The sequence below is a fragment of the Aethalodelphis obliquidens genome, unplaced genomic scaffold (assembly GCF_003676395.1).
Source record: "Aethalodelphis obliquidens isolate GAN/ISIS:26980383/991018 unplaced genomic scaffold, ASM367639v1 scaffold13, whole genome shotgun sequence".
Lineage (NCBI taxonomy): Eukaryota > Metazoa > Chordata > Mammalia > Artiodactyla > Delphinidae > Aethalodelphis > Aethalodelphis obliquidens.
Window position 1 is genome coordinate 25,426,334 of NW_020837957.1, and position 25,409 is coordinate 25,451,742.

Sequence of the window (25,409 nt, forward strand, 5' to 3'; positions counted from 1 at the left end):
AGGGTGGTCAGGGAGAGCGTCCCTTGGGTGAGGACTTTTGAGAAGACCTGAGTATTACACTCACCTGAGTCTGAGCTCAAAGCCTTGAGTTTATTTGGGTAAGTTGATTCAAGTCATGGTATTCTAGAGTTGTGTGGAAGAGATCTTACAGAGTATCGATTTTTAACCTTTTTATATTATAGGTATCCTTGAGGGTCTTTCCCAGAATACTACACACATATGCATAACATTTTAACATGCCTTGAAATCATCCTTAGAACACCTCAAGTTCATATCCCTGTTCCATCTCAGTTTTTCTTTTTACTGATAAGACATTAAGGTTGAAAAAGGGAAAGTAAAAATCATCCAGTGTCACAGCTAGTTAGCGGCTGAGTCAAGGACCTAAGATTCCCATAAAGTTGTCCATTGCTTTTTCTGCTAAACTCTCTAAGTTGCTAGTGTTAAACTCTCTCAATTTGGTCCATAAATCATCTCTTGTTTTTTAATATATACACCATTTTTATTTACGTAGAAAACCTCCCCAAGTAGCTTATGTGGCCAGTGTGGCTCCTTGTTCTATTTCCTGACCAGTAACAATATAAATAATATCCCAAGCATTCCAAATGTCCTAGAAAATTATGAACAAGGAGGACTCAGGCTGGCAGTAGAAAAGGAAAAGACAAACAAAAACCAAAATAGAGACCTTGGAGTGTGAAGATGTTCTTACAGACAGCAGAGGGCCTGGAGGTGGGAAAGACCTTGTCCCAGTTTTGACGGGGACAGGGACTCCCTAGGGTGAAACAACAGTCACCCTCACCACTCCACCCAGTGATTTCCTCTGGGGATATTTTGTACAAAAACTTGGAAGATAAACTTGTCACTTTCAGGAAAATGTTCATTGTATCAACTTATCTTCCCAGCCACACTTCCTTAACAGATGTCTCAACCTTTAGTACAACAAAATAACCAAAAATTTTAAGTAGTAATCATACACGCTGCGGAACTAATGTGTAATTTCCAAAATTGGATGCTGTGTAAAGGTTTTGATTTGCACAAAAGATTTTCTAATAAAATAGACCTGGCTTTAAAACCTCCAAAAGTTAGCCACTCTACCTCCTACAAGCACTGATATTTATTGAGTTTTTAGGCTGCTTTCTGTTGTTGCAAAGAAGACCTACTTTTTCCATTAGAAGTGCCCCGTAGTGTTGTGTTTATAGAAGAGTTCTAGCCTTTTTCTCTCTTAACCAGTGAAAGGCCCTTTCTTCCATAGTCCCCATCCCCACCCCCATTTCTAGGTATTTCTAGCCTACTTTTCCATCTGTGTGCCTTGTTGCTATGGTGATGGGCACCGTAGAAATAGAGAACAAAGCAGATATAATAAGCATCTCCTACATGGTTCACAATGCTAAAAAGGGATCTGGGTTTTTTCAGGCATGGGTGGTTCTTTATTGGTGGTAGAACTGGACCAACCCAACTGGGAGGGGGCACTGGGGTTATGAGCTGATTCAGGCCCTACTTTTCCCATTGTTCTACACTTCACCAGACCTTTCTTTACCCATAATCATGAAGGTGAGCAAAGAGCATTAGGAGCCTGTGGAGGGGATGTAGTACAGAAATAAATGCCACAGAGTCACCCCACTGCAAAAGACAAATCTACTGGAGCATATTACATGGGAGGAATCTTGGGCTGGTTTTATGGTTTACCAGTTGTTAATCCTATGCTTGAGTTAGTATTGTTCAACTTAATCATTCAGTAGAGGAGATTTGCCAGCTTAGGTTTTCCTCCCTTCAAAGTATTTATCAGTATTAGACTTTTTAAAAAATTAAATACAAATCTGTCTTGATTACTGATAGCTTGCAGTATTTGCTCCCATCCATTGAATTTTTAAAAATAAGTGGTTAAACTAATGTGCACTTATTTTGTGCTTGTTTTAGAATTACAATTAAATATTCTCTCTATATTATGGAAATTAGTGTTTTCCATAAGATCTGGGAGGAGGTGCCCACAGGTAGTTTTTAACCTTCCCACATGTATGTTCATTCTTTCATATATTACATCTTCAAGTATCAGGTTCTTAGACACCCATAATGAAATACCCAAAGATTAAATAAAATATTCCAATTAACCAATTCCAATTTCCAGACACTTATTTTTAAATTGAATATTATTATTATTAATTTATTTTTCTTTTGCAGTACGCGGGCCTCTCACTGTTGTGGCCTCTCCGGTTGCGGAGCACAGGCTCTGGACGCGCAGGCTCAGCAGCCATGGCTCACGGGCCCAGCCGCTCTGCGGCATGTGGGATCCTCCCGGACTGGGACACGAACCCGCGTCCCCTGCATTGGCAGGCGGAATCTCAACCACTGCGCCACCAGGGAAGCCCCGAATATTATGTTTTATAATCACTTATAAAACACTTATGCATCACTTATGTTTTATGTTTGTGTTTTATGTAGAGGGAAAATAGTTTTTAGCACAATGTTTTAGTATGTAAAGTCATGGGATGTGAATCAAATTTTTGGAGCTAAAGTAGGTGAACATTCTATGTGTCTGTTGCATTGTGGCATGAGGGCCTGAAGTTCTTTTTGGCTCTAAAATCTTGTTTCTTTGGCCATGTGGCTCCTTTCTTTTTGCCTGATGAAATAGTATTTTGCCAGTTTTATCTGCTATAATGTCTCTTACACTGATGTGAAAATATGCTTGGAATCAATCTCACACTTTGAGTTTTTTAAATATATACCCAGTGTAGCCCTCCCTGCCAAAGTCAGCTATTCCCCTTTGTGTCATGAATGCAGGAATGAGAACACTGGAGACTAGAGTGGGAGTTGGAACTCCCAGTGCTGATTCTGGCTCAGCCTCTGCCTGGGGTGGCCTTAGAGATACATTTTTAACCCCATAAGCAGCACTCAGCTTCATCAGGAGGAGCCCAGGAGCCACAAGGAAGGTTTTGAAGCAGAAGGTAACATCAGATTTGTTTTGGGAAGTGATGCTGGCCGTTATGTGGAGGATGTGTTGGAGATGTGAGAGGTCATGTTGGGAGACCCAGTAGGGCAGTGGGGATGGAGCAGAGGAGGCTCATATGAAAGAAACTTGAGGAAGAGGTCATAGGAGTACATATTCTCATTTTCTTTCATCACAAGCATCCCATGGTAATTACATAAGTCCATCTATGCTTACTGAAGTTTTACTAGTTTTACTATAATTTATAACTTTTCAGTTTTTTGTAGAAGGAAGGGACTAAGTTCCTTCTGATTATTTATGGAGTCCCCCAAATCCTCAAATTTCAGGTTACCAGTGAATGTACTTATATTAGCACAACTTTAAAAATCATAGCTTTGCTATAGGCTGAGTATGTCCCCCGCAAAATTCGTATGTTAAAACCTAACCCTTAAGGTGACGGTATTGGGGAGGGTGTCTTTGGGAGGTAATTAAGTCATGGGGGTAGAGCCTTCAAGAATAGGATTAGTGCCCTTATGAAAGAGACTCCGAGAACTCCTTGCCCTTCCAACCATGTGTGGACACAACGAGAAGAGGTCCTTCTGTGAACCAGCAAGTGAGCTCTCACCAGACACTGAATCTTCTGGCACCTTGGTACTGGACTTCTCAGGTTCTAGAACTGTGAGAAATAAATGTTGTTGATTGAGCCGCCCAGTCTATGGGAGTTTGTGATAGCAGCCCGAATGGATTAAGACAGCTTCTAAACATGAGTAGAGCGTCTTACTAGAAATGAGAGAAGACTTGGGAGAAGTAGTGTGTGTTCTGTGGGAAGAATAATGACTCTTTTTGCACAGGAGAAGTCTGTGGAAAGCAGGTAATCACTCCACACAGGACAGTTCCTTGTTTCCCAGAAGGCTTGAAAACTGTGGGCACGTTGCGTAGGTTTTATGGGGGGAGCAGGGCTTGTATTTGCCAGGAGTTTCCTCCTTCATGGGCAGTTGTTTTCTGAAGCCTCCTGGGCGAAAGGAGTATCCATTGCATTTGATGTTATCATCAATGTGAAGGGAGAAAGGCCAGGTAGAGCTATGTCTATTTTTACGATTAAGCTGGTGTTCTGAGAGACTGTGTAGCTTAGCTCGCAAATAAGGTAGATGTTAGTCAGGATAAGAGTTCACTCTCCTTAGTCATTTTGCTGACTCCTCCTGCTACACCCATGACTGAAGGAAGGGGTGAATGAACGAATGTACGTTTAGTGTGCTGTTCATTTTATTGAGCTGAGCTACTTTTTATTCCCCTCAGAGATGTCTTTGAAGATTATTCACATTCTTGCCAGTCTTACGAGTTTACTGGTTGTGCAGGCATAGATAAATCCCATAACTCTGTCTCAGTTGCCTCATCTGTAAAGTGGAGATAACCTCATGGAGTTGTTGGGAGCATAAATTAGTTAATGGATATAAAGGGCTTAGAAGAATATTTACATGTGGTTGGTTATCTTGTGGTGAGTGAGCATTAGCTTCCACAACTGAGTGTTACAATATACTGAGCGAACTTGACTACTTCATCCTCACATCAGCTACTTGTAAGGGCCTCACAAAACACTGGGCTTGTTTTGTCTTATCTACCTAGGAAGAACTATTAGGGTAGGTTCCACTTGATTTGTCTTTTGATGATTTATAATTTGTTGTTTCAGTTAACTAGGCTTAAATGGACTTTTTCCTGGTTATTTTTAGAGTCAAAGTACCTAATGCTGGAAAATTAGGCTTTTATATAGTTATTGATTGTACAGGAACACTACAAATTAGAAGAAATTATAGCTGTCCCAGGACCAGATTGGAAAAGCCTCTAAGTTTTTGTTATAGCCTGAAATTTGTTCAATCTTCACATTCTCTGAAATTCAACCTTGAATTATTCAGCAAATGAACAAGTAAAAAACTTATGGTCCTTCACATTTTTAATGCATATTTTGCGATGTGTAGACTTTAACTTTGAAAAGTCTTTCATGATAATTGATCGGCATGGGTAACAATACTCAGAAGCCACATAAATCTAGAGAGCATAAAATTCTCATTTTTATCTGTTAGAAGCCTTGGAGCTCCTTTGTTTCTTTTCCTGTTCTGCATGAAGGTGACTGAATCAGTGACTGGTAGTTTCCTTATCTTAAAGTGATCTAGACGAGAGAAAGTTTATTCTAACAATATGATCTCATTTTTGAAAAATGATGATTTTTTTTTTAAATCTCTGTATCAGTGTTTTTGTGAATGGAGAATGAGTTGTAAGGATGCAGAGAGTTGCCTGGTGTGTGCATTGGAGAATGATGAGAGGGGAAAGGGAACAGAGGAAGGAAACTGTTCTGTAGTTCACTCTTGATTCTGTGTTTTTCCTCTCTAGTGAAGTCCTCAGAGATGTTACACATGGTGCAGCAGTCTTATAAAAAAAAAAGTTCTTTCTAAAACCATTTCCTTTCCTAATGAGATTTCACTTTGGTGCTTTGTTGTCAGTGTGCTGGGAGTTTTGAAATGTTCTCTGTATTTCTGTGATTTTTGACCTAATAATCTCATGTGGGTTTACCAGGCTTAGCAGCTGTTGTTTTTACCAACTATTGCTAAATTCTGTTAATGTCCAAAGTTGAAAAACCCTTTTTTCTACATTGGCCTAGATTATCCAGAGTTTTAAAAAATTTAAGCCTTTTCCTCACCCCTTGTAATTTTCGTTTACTTGCAAGAAAACGTATAATATTAATATTCTAATGGATGGTTTAGATAGGCTGAACCTGTCTCTCACAGGACTCCAATGACAGCTAGCAGTGTCAGTTGCAGAACAGCATTTTTTTGATAAAGCCATCTATCCTCTTTTCTGCTGGAGGAAGGAGAGACCTCAATTCTATTGTAATTTAAGTAGTGTTTAGTATAATATGATAAATGTTTGCAGAGTGATAGTAATGATTGTTCTTTGACAAAGCAAAAGGAAAAGTTGAGAAGTCAAAGACTTTGAAAATGTCCTAGGAGAAAATAAATTCAGAATTATAGCCATTTTGGGGGATAATTCTGCAGTTTTATTTGAAGGAGGGCATCAGGTGTTGAATTTTGCCTTTTCATTTAAGTAACGTAACAGGAATTTTTCTTAAATAGCTGACAGTATATCTTGCTTCCTTTGCAGTCTCTTTTTCGGGGTCCTTTAATTGGTCTGTTTTAATTATAAGGCAGTGGTGTTTGAACTAGAATCCAGGTATGCTCCTGAATTCCTCTAGGGTTAATTTTGTTGGTTCTAAATCCCATCTGATCTCTGTACTATCTTTCACATTCCCATTTTCCCTGTTGAGAGCTTAAATTTATTCTCATATATTCAGGATCCAAAGCAATAGTTTTTCTTATTATCAAATCAGATGGCCAGCCGTTTCTGCATTTACCGGTAATGATGTGTATCAACAACATGCTTTGTGATTACAAGGCCATCTTTACATACATAATCGCATTTGACTCTGACAGTCCAGTGAGAGAGAGAGAGAGAGAGAGAGAGATAGAGAATGGCTACAGTTAATTCCTATTTTATAGGTGAACTTTGAGAAGTCACTCAATATAACCCAACATGACACACAAACAGAAGGACTAGGAGAAGAGCTAGTTCTTTTAGCTTCATGTCTAGTGTTCTTTCTGGCCTGTCATACTTTGTGGGCACACCCTGTTCTATGCCATGAGATGTTTGCCATATAAGCAATTGAGTCAATAGGCTGTGTGAAATTGGTGTACCGAATTTTAATAAACTTTCTAAAACCAGGTTGTTATTCTTTAGTACTCTTCCTACTAAGCATTATCATTGCACTGTCTGTGTAGTGAGAGCAGTTTCCTGCTTTCCAGGCTAATGACATTGTGAGTATACAGCTTAGGAGGTACAGAACAGCAGGACAGCAATAAGAGAGATGCCCAAGGAGACATATAACTAAGTGACAAGTTCAGTGGAAACAATGTAGGAAGTGAGACCCAAACTGAGCCTGGCAGGATGAGATAGAATTTGGAAAGGTGAAGGGGGTGGAAGGGAAATATCTGAGCAGAGACGTACGGGACAGAATGTATGCAGTACTGAAATAATTGTGAAATGATACGTCCAGGATTTGCTTCAAAATAATCCTGGGCATGGGTGTGATATGAGTTGATAATTGTTGAAGCTGAGTGAAGGGTACACGGGGCTTCCTTATACTATTATTTATACTTTTATATTAGGGAGTTTTCATAATAAAAAGTTTAAAATATAAAAATGGTATGTAATATTTTTGGACAGTGGGTAGGCTGGCCTATCTGGAATAAAGGGTTTGTTCAAAGGCATAGTGGGAAATGATGTTGGAAAGATAGTTTGGAAACGCATTTGGTGGTGGGAGGGAGTTCATGAATGTACACTCTGGAGTCTGGGTGAGTGCCGGTAGACACTAGTTCATTTACGAGACTTAAGTTGGACTTGACTATGAGCTGAAGGTGGGGTCACAGTGCAGCCTGGCATCCTCATCAGGGATGACAGCAGACCCACTTAGGGGGGTGTCTTAGCCACCACCACACCTGACATGCCGTATTCAGTTCTGGAAGGCACATTTAAAGAGGGCTTTTACAAACTGAGTTTCAACAGTGGTGTGACAGAAGGTGTCACATCTTAGGAATCTTTCTTGTAGAACACTCCATCATTTTATGGTTGTTTACCTGGAAAGGACTTATTTTCCCATCTGCCAAGTTCCTTCTCTACTCCTTTTCAAACTCTCTCTCTCGTGTGCCTGAGAATGGGCAGTAAAAGCAAAATAAAAACACTGCTGATTGCCCAGTAATATAGAGGCACATATGCATGACGGCACCTAATTTAACCTCCTGGAAACAGCCTTTAACAGCAGACAGTTACACACAGAAGCACCCAACCGTTTAGAAAGCCTAACTCTTTGCTGTAGCTTTCTGAAGCAAAGTTCCCTCTTCCTTCCTGCTTAAAATGTTTCTCTATTGCTGAGGAAAAATAGGAGAGAAATTTGGAGAGTTGGTAATATTAAGGAATTATTAATTATTTGGATGTGATTCAGTGGTATGCTAGAGTTGACGAGAGACGATTGTTATGTTTTCAGGAATTTTGCAAGCCAGTTGTTAAACACAAGCATTAAAAAATTACACAAACTTCAAGTATTAAAATAAAAGTAACACCCAAAATTTATCACTTCCTACTAATTTTTCTATAATTTGCTGTTATCTGTGCTCTTAAGGTTATTTGTAGCTAATGTCTCTGCGTAGTCGAGGTACTGAATGTGTGCTGCACGTTTATTATCAACCCCACGGAAATTGGCAAAGACTACATATCAGGGCCATCCCCCTCCTCCCTCCCCGCCCCCCTGGCCAGAGAACTGGTTGTAAAATACCTACCAGCACACTACTGGGTATGATTATGATATTGTGGTTATATTTTTTAAACTCTTTACCTTTTGGAGATGCATACTGAAATAAGCCAGATAAAATATAATGTCTAGAATTTGTTTCAAATAATCCAGTTGGAGTGGGTATCATGACTGTTGTATCAGAGTGATGGGCACATGGGCTTCATTATACTACTACTCTCTCTACTTTTGTGTATGTTTTAAATTTTCCATAATAAAAAGTTAATAATTAAGGAATGTTACAATATAAATAAATAAGTTACCTATACCCAGGAGGCAATCTGGTACCTGTCTGTCCCTCAGACTTTGATGCTAACATTGATAAAATATTATTCTCTACTTTTAGAGACCTTATTTGTAACTGGTTGACATAGATCATTGAGCTTAAATGTCTGTTTCTCATTAAATAAAATCAAGGAATCACTATGTGCAGTTTACCATACCTGTAAGTATAAAGGAATCCAACACGGGCACTGAAAAGCTCTCTCTTCACAGTGGGGCAAAAATGCATTGTTGGATTGCAATCCTGTTTGCAGAACCAGTTGTACAGTTAGGGAAAAATGAATCAAGTTATTGCTCAGAGGACTACTTTGGGCTGTATGACAGCTGTGTACCCTCTAGATTTATTTTCAGTCTAACTGATTTGAGTCATTTCTCAAGAAAGGAGTGCTGTCAAGTGAATTGTCTTCTCTGCAGATGAAGAGAGCCTTTCTAAACATTGGCTTGCTGGTAGAATTGATGCGTTTGGAATTGTTGGCCTATGAATTAAATTAGACCCAATCCAGTGACTTAAAGCACATAGCCTAGGTTGTATACTGACTACATCTCACAAAAAAGTGCAGAAGTACAGTATTTTTTCTAGTATATATCTAGACATCAAATGGATAGTTTGTAGCATAAATTTGTAGCTTAGAATACATCTCTTTTTTTCTAAGTTTGAAGTCCTTTTAAATTTCATTCGTAATATGCATCTGGAGAATGGTAGTAGTTTTCTTCGTGTCTTTGTTTGTATAATAATTCCTACTTACCAAATGTAGTTGACCAGAAAAAAAATTTATATAGAATAAGGAATGCAAGTGGTCACGGTGATTAGCCCATCAGACAGAGTGGTGCGGAAATTATTAGATTTATAAGGGGGACAGGGAAGAGCAATAAGAACCTTGAGGGGAAAGTAGTCTATAATATCTTATAATTTTAAGTTATGTGAGTTTCTAGGCTGTGTAAGAAATACAGGCTTAGACCATTCCCTAGGTTTAACCCCCCCGCCCCCCCCCCCCCCAAATCAAAATGTCAAGCAATGAAAATAACAGATGTCAAACTCAGGTAAGCTGGGGTCAGAATACCAAAAGGAAGTCTAGCTTGAAGCAGATGCTGAAAACAGGAATTGAGATCAGGAAACCAGAAGTCAGGGTAGGAGGGTAGAAGAATCATAACTCTTCCTTATAAGACAGAACTACGCAGAGGAATCACCTGGAGAACCTAGGAGGTTTTGACACTTGGCTACAGTTTTCCCCATTTTCATTTCTTTGTACCAATAACCTTCAATGCCCTGCAGGATCCCACCATGATACAGGTCCTAAAAGAATTTCTCTGGAGTATGTAAATAGAAAGCATGGTTCAAGAAGAAGTTGGAACATGGAGATTGAGTCATGATTGCTAAGGAAAAACACGTCAAGTTCTTGAAGTACAGTAATCACAGGACTGTGATTTATTCACTCAGCAGTTATTTATTGAGCTCCTATTATCTGAGTTAAAAGCTGGGGATACATCACTGAACCTTACAGATAAAAGGTCTGTGCTCCTGGAGCTTACTGCCTAGTGGGTAGACACAGAAAATAGACAAAATAATTATATAGTACATTAAACAGAGATAAATTACATAGAGAAGAACAAAACAAGAAGTATTCTTCAGAATTGGATTCCCCAAGGATACATTTCCCAATTCTATCAAAGCTAGCAAAGGAAAGATTGATATTTATAAAAATACAAAACATACCACATCTGAAATTCCTTCCTGTTTCTATTAACTCTGTTGATGAGCTAAATATATTCACTGTTCCTACAACCAACCAGCAGGTTTAAAGCACAAGATGAAGTTTAAGTAGCATGGGAGAGCAGCTTTTTTACACTGAAGTACAATGAAAAATATGCCCTTACACATTTTGTTAGAGAGTTGGCCATTCATGATCAGGATGGTAGTGAGCACCTACAACAGGGAGCCTGGAAGTTATTTAAAATCTTCCAGTCCTGGGCTTCCCTGGTGGCGCAGTGGTTGAGAGTCCGCCTGCCGATGCAGGGGACACGGGTTCGTGCCCCGGTCCGGGAGGATCCCACATGCCGCGGAGCGGCTGGGACCGTGAGCCATGGCCGCTGAGCCTGCGCGTCCGGAGCCTGTGCTCTGCAACGGGAGAGGCCACAACAGCGAGAGGCCCGCGTACTGCAAAAAAAAAAATCTTCCAGTCCTGTTTACCTCCAGTTGGGCAGACAAGTAGAAGCCACACAAAGAGATGTGTGTGTGTGTGTGTGTGTGTGTGTGTGTGTGTGTGTGTGTGTGTTTTATAACATATAGACATGTTTTAGTCAACTTGATTGCCTTCATAAAAAATTAAATTGTCTCATCTTTAAATAGAAATATTCACAAAGGCAAGTATTAACTGAACTAACTCCTTTATGCAGGAGATGGACTCAGTCTACGTTTACTTCTCTATTCCAAATTACCAAGTGCAAGCCTTTAACTCCAACATTGGCCAAGGTCAGCAGCAAAAACGAACAGTCTAACAAACACATATGTTCTCCTCTCCCCAGGGCTCCAGTTCATTTCCAGCTGCCTACTAGACCTCACCACCTAAATGACCCACAGGTACTGCAAACTCAGTGTTTTTAAAAACCACATTCATCAGCCTCCACTGACCAATTTTCACCATTGACCTTGTGGCCCAAACCAGGGTGGTCTCTTGTCCTTGAGCCTTGGCTTAATATCTAGTCTGCCACCAGTCCTGACCAACACCTGAGTAACTCTAGAATCCATGCCCATAAACTATTTAGCAGAGTACCTGCTTGAAAGTACTAAAGAATGATGGTACTTAAAAGTATTTGCTTTTATCCCCCCTTCTCCTCATGCTTAGTCACATCTTAGTTCAAGCCTTCTTTCTTGTTTTTATCCCTTGGACTATTGATCTGGTCTCTTAACCTATATCGTACATTCCCCCTTCTAATGAACCCTCCATGCTGCTATCAAAGCAGCACATACTAAATTTCTAAATTTGAAATTTGACACTGACCAGGTCATTTCACTTCCTTGTATAAAAACCTTCATGGATTCCATAGCATGGTACCCAAGTCTCTTTATGATCTGAACCTAAATGGCCTTTTTACCTCACCTTCTTCAACTTTTCCATGGGGTTCACTCCCAAGAGCAGTACTTGGTCAAAACTTAGCTACACCAAATCCCTAATAAAGGTATAAAACCTTAATTATGTTAGTAAATTATCCTTGATTCATAGTGAAAGAGCAAATTCACCAGATTGCTCATTGATCTTCCAATGAATATTGGAATATTAACTCACACTTTATGATCAAGCCTTTCACCCAACTTTATTCCTATTTCCTTTCCTCATCTCTCCCATCAGCCAATAGTGTCCGATTTTTTCTGTTACTGCTACTTAAATTCACTCCTGTCATTTTCACTGACACTCCCCTGTTCAGGTCCTGACTACTCAGTTATTGAATTACTGCAGTAGGATCCTACCTGGTACCCTTGCCTCCATTCTGCCTCCCCTCCCTTCTCCTGCCCCAGTGTATCTCCCATGCCCCACTGGGTTACTTCTCCTAAAACATTGCTTGCATTCTGTTTTAGAATCTATAATGGTTCTCTTTTGTGAGTCAGGTCAAGCCATACTCTTCATTCTGGAATCTTAAGTCCTAACTGTCCTAAGTGCCTCACTTATTTGTGAAGTCATCTCTGGCTATGAAGATTCCCTCCCCAGTGGGACCTGCTGCCTCATTGCTCTTCCCCACTCAAGACTCCCTGCTCTTGCCCTTCCTGATCTAGCTCCTGCATATCCCGAAAGGCTCAGACGCACATCAGCTGTGCTGCTTTCTCCATTCCCTGAACTATAATTGTTGGCCTTTGTGAGAGGCAGCTTCTGATGGTGAGAACAACACGATATTTGGTGTCAGTTATGGGATCAAGCTCTTGTTCACCAGACATCTGACTTAGGCAGTTTATTTTTTTCTCTCTGAGCTGGTATCCTTATCGTAAAGTCAGGTGAGTGATTTAAATGACTTACGGGAAAAAAATGCTCCATAAACTTTCAAGCATTATGCAGATGTATCTCACTGTTGTCTCAACTATACTGTTTAATTCTTGATTATACGTATTCCCGTTCCCTATTCATTTTGTGTATGTTTCCCGTCTCCCTAACTTTGAGTATTTTAAGGGTAGATATGAGGTGAAATGCAGAAGTAAAATAAATTGTCATTTGGTGACTGTCATTCCTTCTTGTCCTATTTAGCCCATACCACAGCAAATGTTCAACAAATTCTCCCCTGTCAAGAGAATCCAGTAATTACAAGCATAAAGTATCAGGCACTAGAGTGAAAGTACAGTGAGTGAGAGAGTAACCAGGAGAAAATGAGGTGACCAGAGGGAAGGAGACGGCCTAGGCAGCTGGCCTGCCTCCATACTGACTTATGGGTTCATAGCCGAGCTCGTTAGACCCGGAGGCAGTCTCTTCAATCTGTTTACGCGATGGCAATAGAATTGCCTCATCTTCTTAGGAGTAATACACTTCTTGCACAGAGTAGGCTAGCAAATGGTTATCGAATTCACTACCCGCATGATTATGTATACTATTATGCACACACACGTTTATACAGGCACATGTACGTGCCAATGGATGTCACTACTTACATAGGTTTTTTTCCCTTTAAATTTCATTCTCGTGTGTAGCAGCAGTGTGTCTGCTTTGTCTGCAGAGTAGCACTGATGTTCGCCTTTGCGTTGTGTTTGTGCAGTGTCTGACGGGGTACCTGATTACTTGCTGAAGTCATAAGTAGTTTAGGAACTACCTTATTTAGATTGCTAAGAAATACCCGTACAAATATTGCATTATTTCTCATATTAAGCTTACTCAAATCCTGCTTAAAATCAAAAATAAGAATAAAAAATAATAGTGAGACTTCATTCTGTTTTTGCACAGGTATCTTCTAGCTGCCTCTTCCCCAGGCATCCTTCTAGGAATGAGGGATATGGTGGTGGAGTGCAGGGATTTATGATTCTGACTAGAAGGAAAATATGAACTGTGACAAGTCTTGTTTGATGACACTATCCTTGAACAATAAGAATAAGAATAATAATAAGAATAATCGTTATATATTTATAACTCTTGCTATGTCTGGGTCACTGAGTCTTCATACTCAGTTAAAAAACAATCTAATCCAACTGTAAAATATGGTTCCTGTTTTTAAGGAGTTTATAATTTAAAGTAAAATACAGGAAATGACAGTAATCCCAGCAAAACAATTAGGAGAAGTGGGATTTGCTTGTTACCTTAGAAGCAAAAGGTACATTTCTCCAAAGTAAGTCATTAAAGACTGTGATTGTTTTGTTGCAGGGCTGACTTAGTAGCATGAAAATGATAGCTTAACCCTGTTCTGCATTCACCAGGTAAGCGCTAGCATTTCAGATGAGCCAACCTGGCCACAGGAAAAGGCATTCGCATTGAGGGAAATTGCCAGACAAAATGAAGACTTCTGCTTTTGCAATTCCTCTTATTACTGCTTTAATTAAATTGATGTTTCCAAGGGATGAGTTTTTAAATGAAATCTTAATAGTGCTTCAGCTAATTCCAAATGTACTCTTTCATTTTACTCTGCTTTCACAATATGATCATATTTGGTTTCACTTCCCGGTTTGTCCACACAAGGCTGTTGCTGGGAAATATTTAAACGAAGTGTTTATGAGACATGAGTATTGTTTTTTAATAGATGTATTTTGGTTTGATTTAGATTTAGTTCATGTAGTAATTTTTATAGAAATAAGATTTCTGATGCCTAAATTGGTAAGTCAGTTGCTTAAAGAAAACTTAAGGGGAAAAAAAAAAACTTTTCCCACTGAATTTAATTAAGTTACCTTGTGTTGAAGCCTACAAAACTGTTTGATTAGGCACCAGCTGTGAATCAAGTGAAATGTAGGCCCATAATTAGAGTAATTGTAACTTGATTTTAAACAGAGGTTTGATTGCATGGTGAGTGACATAATGCCTAATGATTTTTCCAAAAGAAAGGCCCGGTATACTCTTGGGCTGATGGCTTGCTTAGAGTGTATCTAACATGGCCACTAGTGTATCAGGCACCATTGTGTGTGTGTGTGTGTGTGTGTGTGTGTGTGTGTGTGTGTGTGTGTGTGTGTGTGTTTTAAATGACTGTTCTTATGTGTTATAACATTGCATGAAATATTTGGCTACTAATTCTAAAACTGATATTTTTATCCCAATGCATCTAATTTCTACCAAAGTTTTCAAGTACCATCTAGTGTAGAAAACCTAATCAAATCCACTTCTCCTTTGAAAACATCAATTAAGACTTTTAGGAAAAGTCTGCTCCCTCAAAATCTAATTGTTTTGTCCAGTTGCATCATTTTACTGGCTAATCTGAAAGCGTAATTTTTTTAAGCATAACTACTTTTCTACTTGATATTTTAATCATGAAGTCCTTTATGTTTTATTTTACAAGGTGGTCTGATATATACCCTAATATAGAATTAGGCTTCCTGCTCTCATTCTCAAATCCCTTCCAATGAATTCTTCCTGATGCTTTCAAATTAATTTCCCTAATATACACTAATATGTCCTTACATGTATTTTTTTCCATCATTCCTCTGCTCAGATACCATCAGTGATTCCCTACTGCTTGTGTGATCAAATCTAAATTCCTTTCTGCTCTCATAAAAATATATGACTGTTAATTCAACAAGTGATATTTTTATTTCAAAACAGTTATTTCTCAGGTGCCTGTTATATGCTAAGGGCTGAGCTGTGTCTTGAAAACTTCTTAGCCTGACATTCTAGACTTTATTTGACCCAAATCTACTTTCCACTCTTATCTCCATTATTACTGTCTCAAAACTTCCATTCCACCCACACATGTCTCTTCACTAACTCCTTAAATTCACCCTGGCTTCCTCCTACCTTCTTTATTTGTTCCTCATTCCTTCACAAAAAATATTAATCCTCCCTTCTACCCCTCATCCCTTCACCTCCCATTTATATAAATCCTATGCATTTTTCTTGGTCCAACTCATAACACCTGTGCAATGACCATTATTTCTTTGGCATATATTGCCTTAAAACATAACTGTGTAATCCATTTGTTTGATCTTTCTTGTATTCACGCATTATTTACCAAAGCATAAGGTCTTTTTGAAGTTCATGTTTGAGTTTGACACCTTTATGTCCCTTTCAAAATCTGGGATGATGATGCTTTGCACCCAGCAGAAGCTAGGTCATGATTGTTGAGGACACTTAGTGGATGCAAGATGTGACAGTCCTCCTATACTCTCTCGGTACCCCATCTCTGGCCATGACACAAGTTGGTAGCACATAGGGCCCTCTTCATTTCTATCTCTGTTCAACTAACAGTGACTAAGTTGTTGCCTTCCTTCAGTGAATAAGACTTCCCACAATGGAAACACAAGATGTTGTCAAATGTAAATAGAAAAATGTTATTTCTTGTGTAGGGGTTAGGGGAAAAAAATGGAGACAGGAAGAAAAGACACCATTAGCTTTCTTGCGGCAATCCTTCTACCTTCAAGTCTGTTGCTAAGAAATAACTGTAGATTCATTTGCTGTGCACAAAGGAGAAAACTCGGTCACTGACAGGAGATGATGCACGCTGTGCAGCTGGATTTGTCCCTGAGCCACACCAAGCCCCACCCTCGTTTAGAAGTCATGTGTTAAACTTCCAGACCGGGAATGTGGCTTTTGTTTCCTGGGAAGCCATCACAGTTCCAGAGAGAACATGGCTTCTCTTCTTTGCTAACACCAAGTGAAGCTGCAGAGTCCTCTGAATTCTAAAGCCCAAGGCCAACCCAATGTGCAGAAACCCTACCACTCACCTTCTTTGGAATGTGGACAATCTACCTGCTTCCTATTAGTTCTTTGTGGGTTCTTTTAGAAGCCTGACCTTACTCTTATCACTTCAGTATCCCCAGAGCTGCCTCAAATTATTCGTAAGGCCATGGCTAAGCTAAATCTCTTTTCTCTTTTTGATAGGGCTGGAATAGAGACTTTATCTCCTAAAGGATTCAGGGGCCTTTGCATGTCTTGTGGAATTAGGTGATTTGAAGATAAGATACTGTGGTCACTATAGGAAGTTGTTCTGGTCTTTGCTCCAAGCAAGGGGGGGGAGGGGGTTCTAATTTTAATTCTTTTAATGTTCATTTAATATTTACTAGCAGCTTCTGCCTACTAAGCCCTGGGGATACAATGATGAGCATGAGACATGTATATGTCTCTAAAGTATAGAGCTTATACTTTAGTGGGAGAGAAGTAAACCTTAATCGAACAATTGCACGAAGGTGTGTGCTAAGTGCTGTGAAAACAAGGAATAGAGAACTAAAAGAACACATTGTGAAGGGCCTGGTCAGAGAAGGGGTCCCTTAAGAAGTAACTTCTCTAAGTCATTAACTCAGGACATCCGTGGCTTAAATGACTGCCTGCTCTATTTGGCCCTTGCAGGTGAGCTTGGCCTTCTAAGTGGACTGCTTGGCACTGTTGCAAATTGCAGCTAGTTTGAATAAGAATTAGCCCTCCTGTAAGACTATTCTCATGCAGTGGGAGTCTATGAGTGGTATAATAAGAAATACATATATATTTGGTCTTTGCCCTCAGTTTCTGGCACAGAGCTCCTAACACCCTTGGAATTTCCTGGCACGAGCATCTTTTATTACTCATGATGAGCCCCTCTCAGCCCTACCTGGCTTTATGCTAATGGGGTGACTCTGGATGGGCCCCTAGGGAGCTTCAGGATGAGGACTGGTTGCCAGAGGGACCAGCCAGGTGACTAGAGGGTTAGAACTTTCAGTCTACCCCCTGACCTCTGAGGACGGGGGAAGGGCTAGAGATTTTCAGTCTCCAATGGCCTGTGATTTAATCAATGATGCCTATGTAATGAAACTTCCAGAAACACCCCTAGATGACAGAGTGTGGGAGCTTCCAGGTGAGTGAACATACCGAGGTTCTGGGAGGGTGGCGTACTCAGACGGCGCATGAAAGCTCCACACCCACCACTCACCCTCCCCACACACACCACCAAATACCTTTCCCTATGCATCTCTTCCGTTTGACCGGTGCAGAGTTGTATCCTTTACCATAAACCTGTAAACCTAAAGTGTTTTCCTGAGTTCTGTGAGTCATTCTAGTGAATTATCAACCTTGAGGAGGAGGTTGTGGGAGCCCCTGAATTTGTAATTAAGTTGAACAAAAGGGTGGGTAATCTGAGTAACTGGGACTTGAGACTGTCATCTAAAGTGGGGGCAGTCTTGTGGGACTGAGCACTTAGACCTGTGGAATCTTGCACTAACTTAAGTATCAGGATAGGATTGCATCGCAGGACACCCAGGTGGTGTCAGAGAAGGTAATGTCGGAAAAAGAGACAACTCACTATGTTTATCCTAAATGGAGACCAGACATTTTTCTGCTCCAGCAGAGGAGCAAATGAAAACCAATGTTTTTGACCACCAGCAGCCATTAACCAAGTTGCAAACATGAAGCACTGATTTAACACCGAGGTGAAAGTGGACTTTTTACATGAAACACCGATGACACAAGAGCTGGTTTTTTCGAAACTGACCTATTTCTCTCTTAATTCTCTTGCTCAATCCTTTACTTCCCACACCTTCTTCCAGCGAAAATAGGAGCTGCAAGAGATAAGCAGTCTTGGCTGACCGTGATGTTTTCAAAGTCCTCTCTGGGTTGGGCAGACAGGCATGGCTGCAGTTCATTGGCACTGTGAGCCAGAGGTTGCAGGTGTTGTTTTTTTCTTTCTTTTTTAAATCCCTAGTTGATAGTGTGAATGGTCCATTTTCAGTCCATCATTGCAAGGTGGATTTGGAGAAGAACTTTCTGCTCGCGTTATTATCTTCTCACAGTGAGGAGACTACAGCCAGTTTTGTGTTTTGGTCACATATTTCTACCTGGACCCCTGTGCCTTTTAAAAAAATTCTTTCTGACTTTGTAGTAGGACTTAAGTGTGAGGGGGTGTCAGTGACCTTGTAATACTTGCCGTTTTGTTTCCTTGGAACCAAGATGGTGTAAATAAGACTCACTTCATGGGTTGTTTTTCTTTGTTTTGTTTTTTGTTTTGTTTTGTTTTGTTTTGCGGTACGCGGGCCTCTCACTGTTGTGGCCTCTCCCGTTGCGGAGCACAGGCTCCGGACGCGCAGGCCCAGCGGCCATGGCTCACGGGCCCAGCCGCTCCGCGGCATGTGGGATCCTCCCGGACCGGGGCACGAACCCGTGTCCCCTGCATTGGCAAGCGGACTCGCAATCGCTGCACCACCAGGGAGGCCCCCATGGGTTGTTTTGTTTCAGTTTAGGATAATGCTCCAAGGCCAAAAACATCCTCTTCTAAAATTACTGGCAAAAAAAAAAAAAAAAGGTTTTCTCTAATGAGTTCCCCTTTACATTTATGTGCACCTTTAATGATTTCAGAATGCTTCCACAGTATTTCTTTTACCACTACTGTCAGCTTAGGGCCAGTATGATTGGCCACGTTTTGAAGTCGAGGACATGGTGGTCTGGACTTGGGCGAGTGGTTTGCTTTAGCCCATGCAGATGGCGGTGGAGACGGGCCTGGGAATCGTTCCAGTGCATATTTTCCACACCGGGAGCAGAGAAAACCAGCCCCTACCTCTTACCCTCACTTGTGGGGGGAGTGGAGAGTTAGGGGAACAAAAGATATGAAGATAAATAAAAAGTGGGCAGTTTGCAGTTACCTAAAGCAGCTCCAGGACATCCACAGAGCAACATCTCAGCAGGAGGAGTGATCATGGCTCTATGCTTCCAGAATTGACTGCCCTAGCAATGACTGCTGCTGTCCAGGAAGCAGAATAAAACTTCTGTAAAAATGCCTGATCTCTGGGAGCCTAGACACCAGTAACATGTAGATGAAAACAGAGCCAGAGGCTTTAAAAATTCCTTCCTCTCACAGCAGTAGTCCAAACTGTATCAGAATCCATGACACGGGCAGCATGAGCTGAAGTTAAAGGCAGCCATATCCAACTTGTGAGGTTGTGTGCGTGCCCAGGGTGAGCCATGTGGCCATGTGGTTCTTCCTATTCCAGCTGTCCTCAAGTGAGTGATCACAGAATATGTCCAGTCTGCCCAGCCTTTTGCGGTCAGACACTAGCATTCCTGGGAAGGAAATAGCAAGAGCTAATAAAACCACAAGAGAAGCTGGATAGCACTCGTTTCCGTCGTGTTCCAGTGCCAGCTGCTGCCCCACCACCACCTCCCTGAGACATTGTCCTTATAATGACAAATAACCAAATCAGGAGGTGATGTGTTTTAGAAAGAGTCTCTGGCTGCAACATGGAAATGGGACGAAGGAAGGGAAGAGAGGAGAATATTTCAGCTGTCTTCCCCAAAGATGAGGCAGCCTCCACCCAAGGCAGTGGTAGCAGGGATGCAAAAGAAGGGAGTAGTTTAAGAAAAGAACCAATTGATTTCAGAAAATAGAGGAAAAGAAGGTTTGGGGTTAGGTGCCTGAGCTCTTGATGTTGCTGTCAACCTTCAACATCATTCAGCTCTCAGTGTTAATGTTGCTTCCAATACTCAGGCACTCAGGAAGAGCAGGTTTGGTGTGGGTGTGAGAAGAAATGGCAGGTTCAGTTTGGGACATGCTGAGTTTGTTTTCTACGCATCTCAGTGTATAGCTGGGAAGATAGCGGGGAGATGATTCTGCAGTTTAGGATCAGGGAGCTGGGCTTGTCATATAATTTGGGGGAATCATCTACAGGGAGGTGGTGGATAATTCCTTTATCTTATTTTTCTTTTTTGTTTTTAATTTATTTATTTTTGGCTGCGTTGGGGTCTTCATTGCCGCACATGGGCTTACTCTAGTTGCAGGGAGCGGGGCCTACTCTTCGTTGGGGTGCACAGGATTCTCATTGCAGTGCTTCTCTTGTTGCAGAGCACGGGCTCTAGGTGTGAGGGCTTCAGTAATTGTGGCTTGCGAGCTCTAGAGCGCAGGCTCAGTAGTTGTGGCGCACGGACTTAGTTGCTCCGAGGCATGTGGGATCTTCCCGGACCAGGGCTTGAACCCATGTTCCCTGCATTGCCAGTCAGATTCTTAACCACTGCGCCACCAGGGAAGCCCTGGATAATTCTTAAGAATAGAGGATGTCATCCCAGGAGAGCATGTGCATGAGCAGAGAAGCTACTGGTCAGTGACTGAATCCTGGCGAACCCCGCTGCCTGAGAGATGGTAGTATTAGGACCCTTCCAAGGTTCCCTCTCACCTTTTTCCCTTCAATTAAAATCAATGCTTTCCTCATATGCTTGACCTGATGACCTTCTTTTCTTGCTATGACCCACTTTTACTCTTTTTGGCAAGCCCAATTTATTAGTTTCCAATTGCAGATCATTCCGTGTGCTCTCTTTCTAAGGAAACATGCAGCAGCCATCTTCGGGTTAATGCTTTTCCTGGTGCTGTCACCTTCTTCTTTCAAAGCCCTTCTTGATTCTCACCACTCCGTAGGAGTTTCTTCAGATTGGGTCTCCCTTAGCTCCAGCAGCAATTAATCAACTCGCAGGATAGTGGAATGCAGAAAGTGGAGGGTCCAGCTATCATTTGTCTGTCTCTCGAACGTGACAAGTGAGGGAAGTCAGGTCAGATGATGTGAGATGACTTGCCCAACACTATACTGTCAATTAGATGTAAAGTAGAGAGTAGAAATCGGGTCTCCTGACACCTAGTCAGGGTTCTTTGTGTTAGGGTGTGATGCCTCATAGTCGTCTTCTGTGTGCCATGGTGATGGTTACTTTCCTTCATTTAAACATCCTGTTTCATTACTACATTCCCTCATCCTTCTTCAGTATAGCCCTACAGAGAGGCAGAGCAGCTATTGCTATTAAATTGTCTCTCATTTGATATGGATCACTACCTTTATTCACTCGTGCCTTGAATGGACATTTCTACCACACATAATCCAGAGACCAAGGAAGTAACAAGGCAGTCCTACAAAAATACGTGTTATTGTGAAAGCCTCAGGGATTGATTGATTGACTAGTGTAAGTGCCTGATAAGTATGTCTGCTATGACTAAGGTAAAGGATTATGCTGGCTCTTCTCTAACCACTTACACACACACACACACACACACACACACACACACACACACACACACAATCTCTCTGCCTTACCACCAACCTCTCCCTCACCCCGACTCGCACCCTGTAAGGCTGTCCTAGATGCTTTCTGCTGAATTGACCTCTAAATAAAAGATTAACAAGAGGATCAAATACTTTGCAAATTCATCTCAAGTTATTATCGATTGCTGTAAACATGTGGGTGCTTCAGTGGTTATTTTAGGAGAAAAAAAAGATCTCATGTGTGTGTTTACCTAGCTAGTCACTAGAAGATATTTGAATGTGTTAGCTTCATATATGGCTGTTTATCTAGTATAAAAGAGACCCACACCTTTTCTAGGCAAATTAGTGAGAACATATCTCCCTCACCCAAATCCTTCCAATTAAAGGTAAAAAAAATTGATAGTGAAATATTTAGTATTTATTCTAATAACCTATGAATTATGGACAAAGCAAATTGGACACAGTAAAATAATATTTTTATGTGTTGGTGTGTTTTCTAGTACATGGGGGCCCGCTGTATATTTATTTTGTGTAATCCATTTGTGTTCATTTTAAAGCAGTCAGAACAGTCTTCCTGTTTTACATGATAGATTTTTTGTGTGTGGTAAAATATATGTAATATAAAATTTACGATTTTAACCATTTTGAAGTGTACAGTTCTGTGGCATGAAGCACGTTCACATTGTTGTGCATCTGTGATTATAGATTTTAAAACATGGCCTTGGGTGATACTGGCTGTGTCTGACTTGTCTGCAGCATGAATCTTGATTGGGAAGACAGGCATTGCATCAAAAAGTAGAGGGTACTTGCACAGGTTAACTTTTTAAAAATGTTGCATCACCTTGTATTGTTTTGGCTTCGCGATACTTGGTCTTCCCTGTGTGTCATATATTAAATAATTGAGGTAAATTACATTTATATTTATATCGCACAACACTTTCTAGTAACTGGAGTCATGTGATACATTGCAAAACATGGCATGGAAATCTCTAGCTTGGGTGGAAAACCAACCCCCCTAATATCCAGTCTGGTTTCTCTTTACAGGATAATTTAAAGCCAACCTTTAAAGAATTCACTTTAAATAAACCTACTACTCAGTTAATAAATTGTCATTTTTGAGCATTTACTTTGTACCTCCTGCTATGCTAAACATTAGATTTATAGTTATCTCATTTAATTCTTGAAACAACTCCATTATTATCTCTATTTTACAGATGAGAAAATTGATACTGAGTTTACCTGAGATCAAGCAGATGGTAAATGACACAGTCAGAACTTGATCTTAACCATCCTGCTATACTCCCTTCCTCCTAAGAGTGTCAGGTAAGAACTAAGCCTAACAAAGTAACTAACAGATTGAAGACATGCGATACTTCTTTATTAAGTCATTCAGAAAGAAGGTCCTATTTAGGTGATGTGGCATAAATTTAGTTTAACCACATTTTAATAGGAAGGCCAGGAAGAAAACCCATGGAAAAGATCATTTAAATACAGATTAAACTTGGGTTATTCCTCTTGTCGTTACAGGGGTGGGTGAATGTTTCTCTGTAAGAGGTTGTGCCAGTAGGATGCACTCCTGTTCACGTTGATCTTCATTACTTAATAGAGGCAAGCAGGATGGAGGGAGCAGTTGTTGATTCTGTTTCACTAGATGGAATACTGAGTAATGAACAGGGAAACTATATAGATCTGATTTTTAGATTGTGCCTTTCAGTTTCTCTAAAAGATATTGTCGGTGTTTTTTTAAGCGATGTCACATTCTATGTAAAACTCCTTTTAACATAGCTTATTGGAGAGGTGGTGTAGCAGATGGTGTGAATTCTTCTCCTTTGTGAGCTTGAGCCTGAGCAAGCTTCTTAGTTCCTCCCATCCTCACCCTTCCCACCGTTGAGGTGAGGTCATAATATGTACCTCACTAAGTGCACAGTAAAATGGTAGCTTTCCCCTTTCCACCTCCCACCACCTTTCTCCATTCAACAGACAATTACTGAGAACTTCTTGTGTGTTAGCTCCTGTCTTGCACACTGAACTCTTCTAAGAGCTCATAGTGAGAGGCAGGGAAGCAGCTATTTGTGATGCAGTTTAATAGAAACGGTAGAGCACTCACCATTCCCTCGATGCCAAAGAAGCACCAGGTATGGAACAACTTACTTGTTGGGGGTGGGAGGAGGGGGTTGAGTGAGTAGCAGTGTTTATTTTAAACATCTTTTGTGTTTAACGGTCATTCAGTACTTGGTGAACATTACACTTTTGTGTTTTGTAGTTAGAAATGAGCTTGATGTAAACACTAGTCTGATTTGCAATGCATGGCAATTTGATTTTTGTTGTTGGGTTAGCAATGTGGTAGAGCAGATACAGCATTCCTTATAGTGATCACGATCAGAAGTTACTGGTTTTATGAGACTGAAACCATCCCTGTACCTGAAATATTGTTAGCTTGATAATAGCATACAGGGTTGTAGAACTACGACACTTAGGGAGCAGCATCTCATATGTGGCAGGCCCTGGGTGACAAAGTCCTTACCTTCCCAGAGCCTGTGGTCTTGGGGGAAGGTGGACTGGGCAAGAAATGGGCACAGAACAGCATGGTACACAGTATCCTTGTTGGGTGGTATCTTGACGCTTCCGCCGGTCCCAGCTTTATTCTGTTGCATTATACTGTTAATTTGTACAAAAGAAGAATTTTGAAATCATAATTTGATATGATATTAAGGTCATTTGAGACTGCTGTGGCATTTATGCGTCGGTCCGTCACTGATTCACGTTGACTCACTGTCATTATAATGTAGCCGGTCAGGCTGGGTTTGGCAGCACTTCTGCATTCAGACCTGTGAGATGTCATGTTTGGTGAGTAAGCTGGCAACTATGAAATTTTCTCCTTTCTTTCTGAAGGGTGAAGGCTTAGCCTCTGCCTCTGAATCTCAGCAGGTGGCAACGCCTGAGGCTCTGTCCCCACTGCTTCGCTTATCACCCTTCCAGGCCCACCGTGTCTGTACAGCAGATGTGTGCACAGGTCTTCCAGAGAGCCAGGCCTGCTCCTCCATACCCTTGGTTCCTAACTGGGTGGGGAAACCTGATCTGGTATTATTGGTTCACTCAATAATTGCTTACTCAATATTCACGATGAGCACAGGGGCAGGACTGAGACATGGGAGCCCCCTAGGTGGGCTATTAACTTGTCACTCTGGGCAGGCTAACGATTTGATGTCACTTCAGACTGCTATTCTTTAAATATTTGTTCACAACATTTTTTGTGTGTTTTTTTTTTTTTTTTTTTGCAGTATGCGGGCCTCTCACTGTTGTGGCCTCTCCCGTTGCGGAGCACAGGCTCCGGACGCGCAGGCTCAGCGGCCATGGCTCACGGGCCCAGCCTCTCCGCGGCACGTGGGATCCTCCCGGTCCGGGGCACGAACCCGTGTCCCCTGCATCAGCAGGCGGACTCTCAACCACTGCGCCACCAGGGAAGCCCCACAACATTTTGAAGAGAAGCCAGGAGCTGTATGAGAGGGAGGAGGGTAGCCAAAGAGCCCCTCTAATTCCCCCTTCTGCCAGTTCCCAGGATCTCAACTGACCAGAAGTCTCTTTGTCTTTCCTTCCAACCACATTCTGAACAATCCCTGAGAAAAGTCTGGTAGATACTATTTTAGTTTAATTTGGCTAACTTTCCAAAGATGTTTCAACACCCCATTGATGAATTGGTACAGGGAAGCTGCCGTAATATCGAG

The 25,409-nt window shown here is 41.1% G+C and overlaps 1 protein-coding gene across 2 annotated transcripts in view; it reads left to right on the forward strand.

Moving 5' to 3' along the window:
• The window catches only part of LRRC8B (leucine rich repeat containing 8 VRAC subunit B), a 74,049-nt gene that overhangs the window by 11,769 nt on the left and 36,871 nt on the right, over window positions 1–25,409 (forward strand). The window contains exon 2 of one of the 2 annotated variants that reach the window (XM_027114276.1): window positions 22,899–23,007. The exons of the other annotated variant lie outside the window; for it this stretch is intronic. The gene's annotated coding sequence lies outside the window, so the exon portion shown is untranslated. The remainder of the gene's footprint in view (window positions 1–22,898; window positions 23,008–25,409) is intronic. 2 annotated transcript variants of the gene reach the window in all.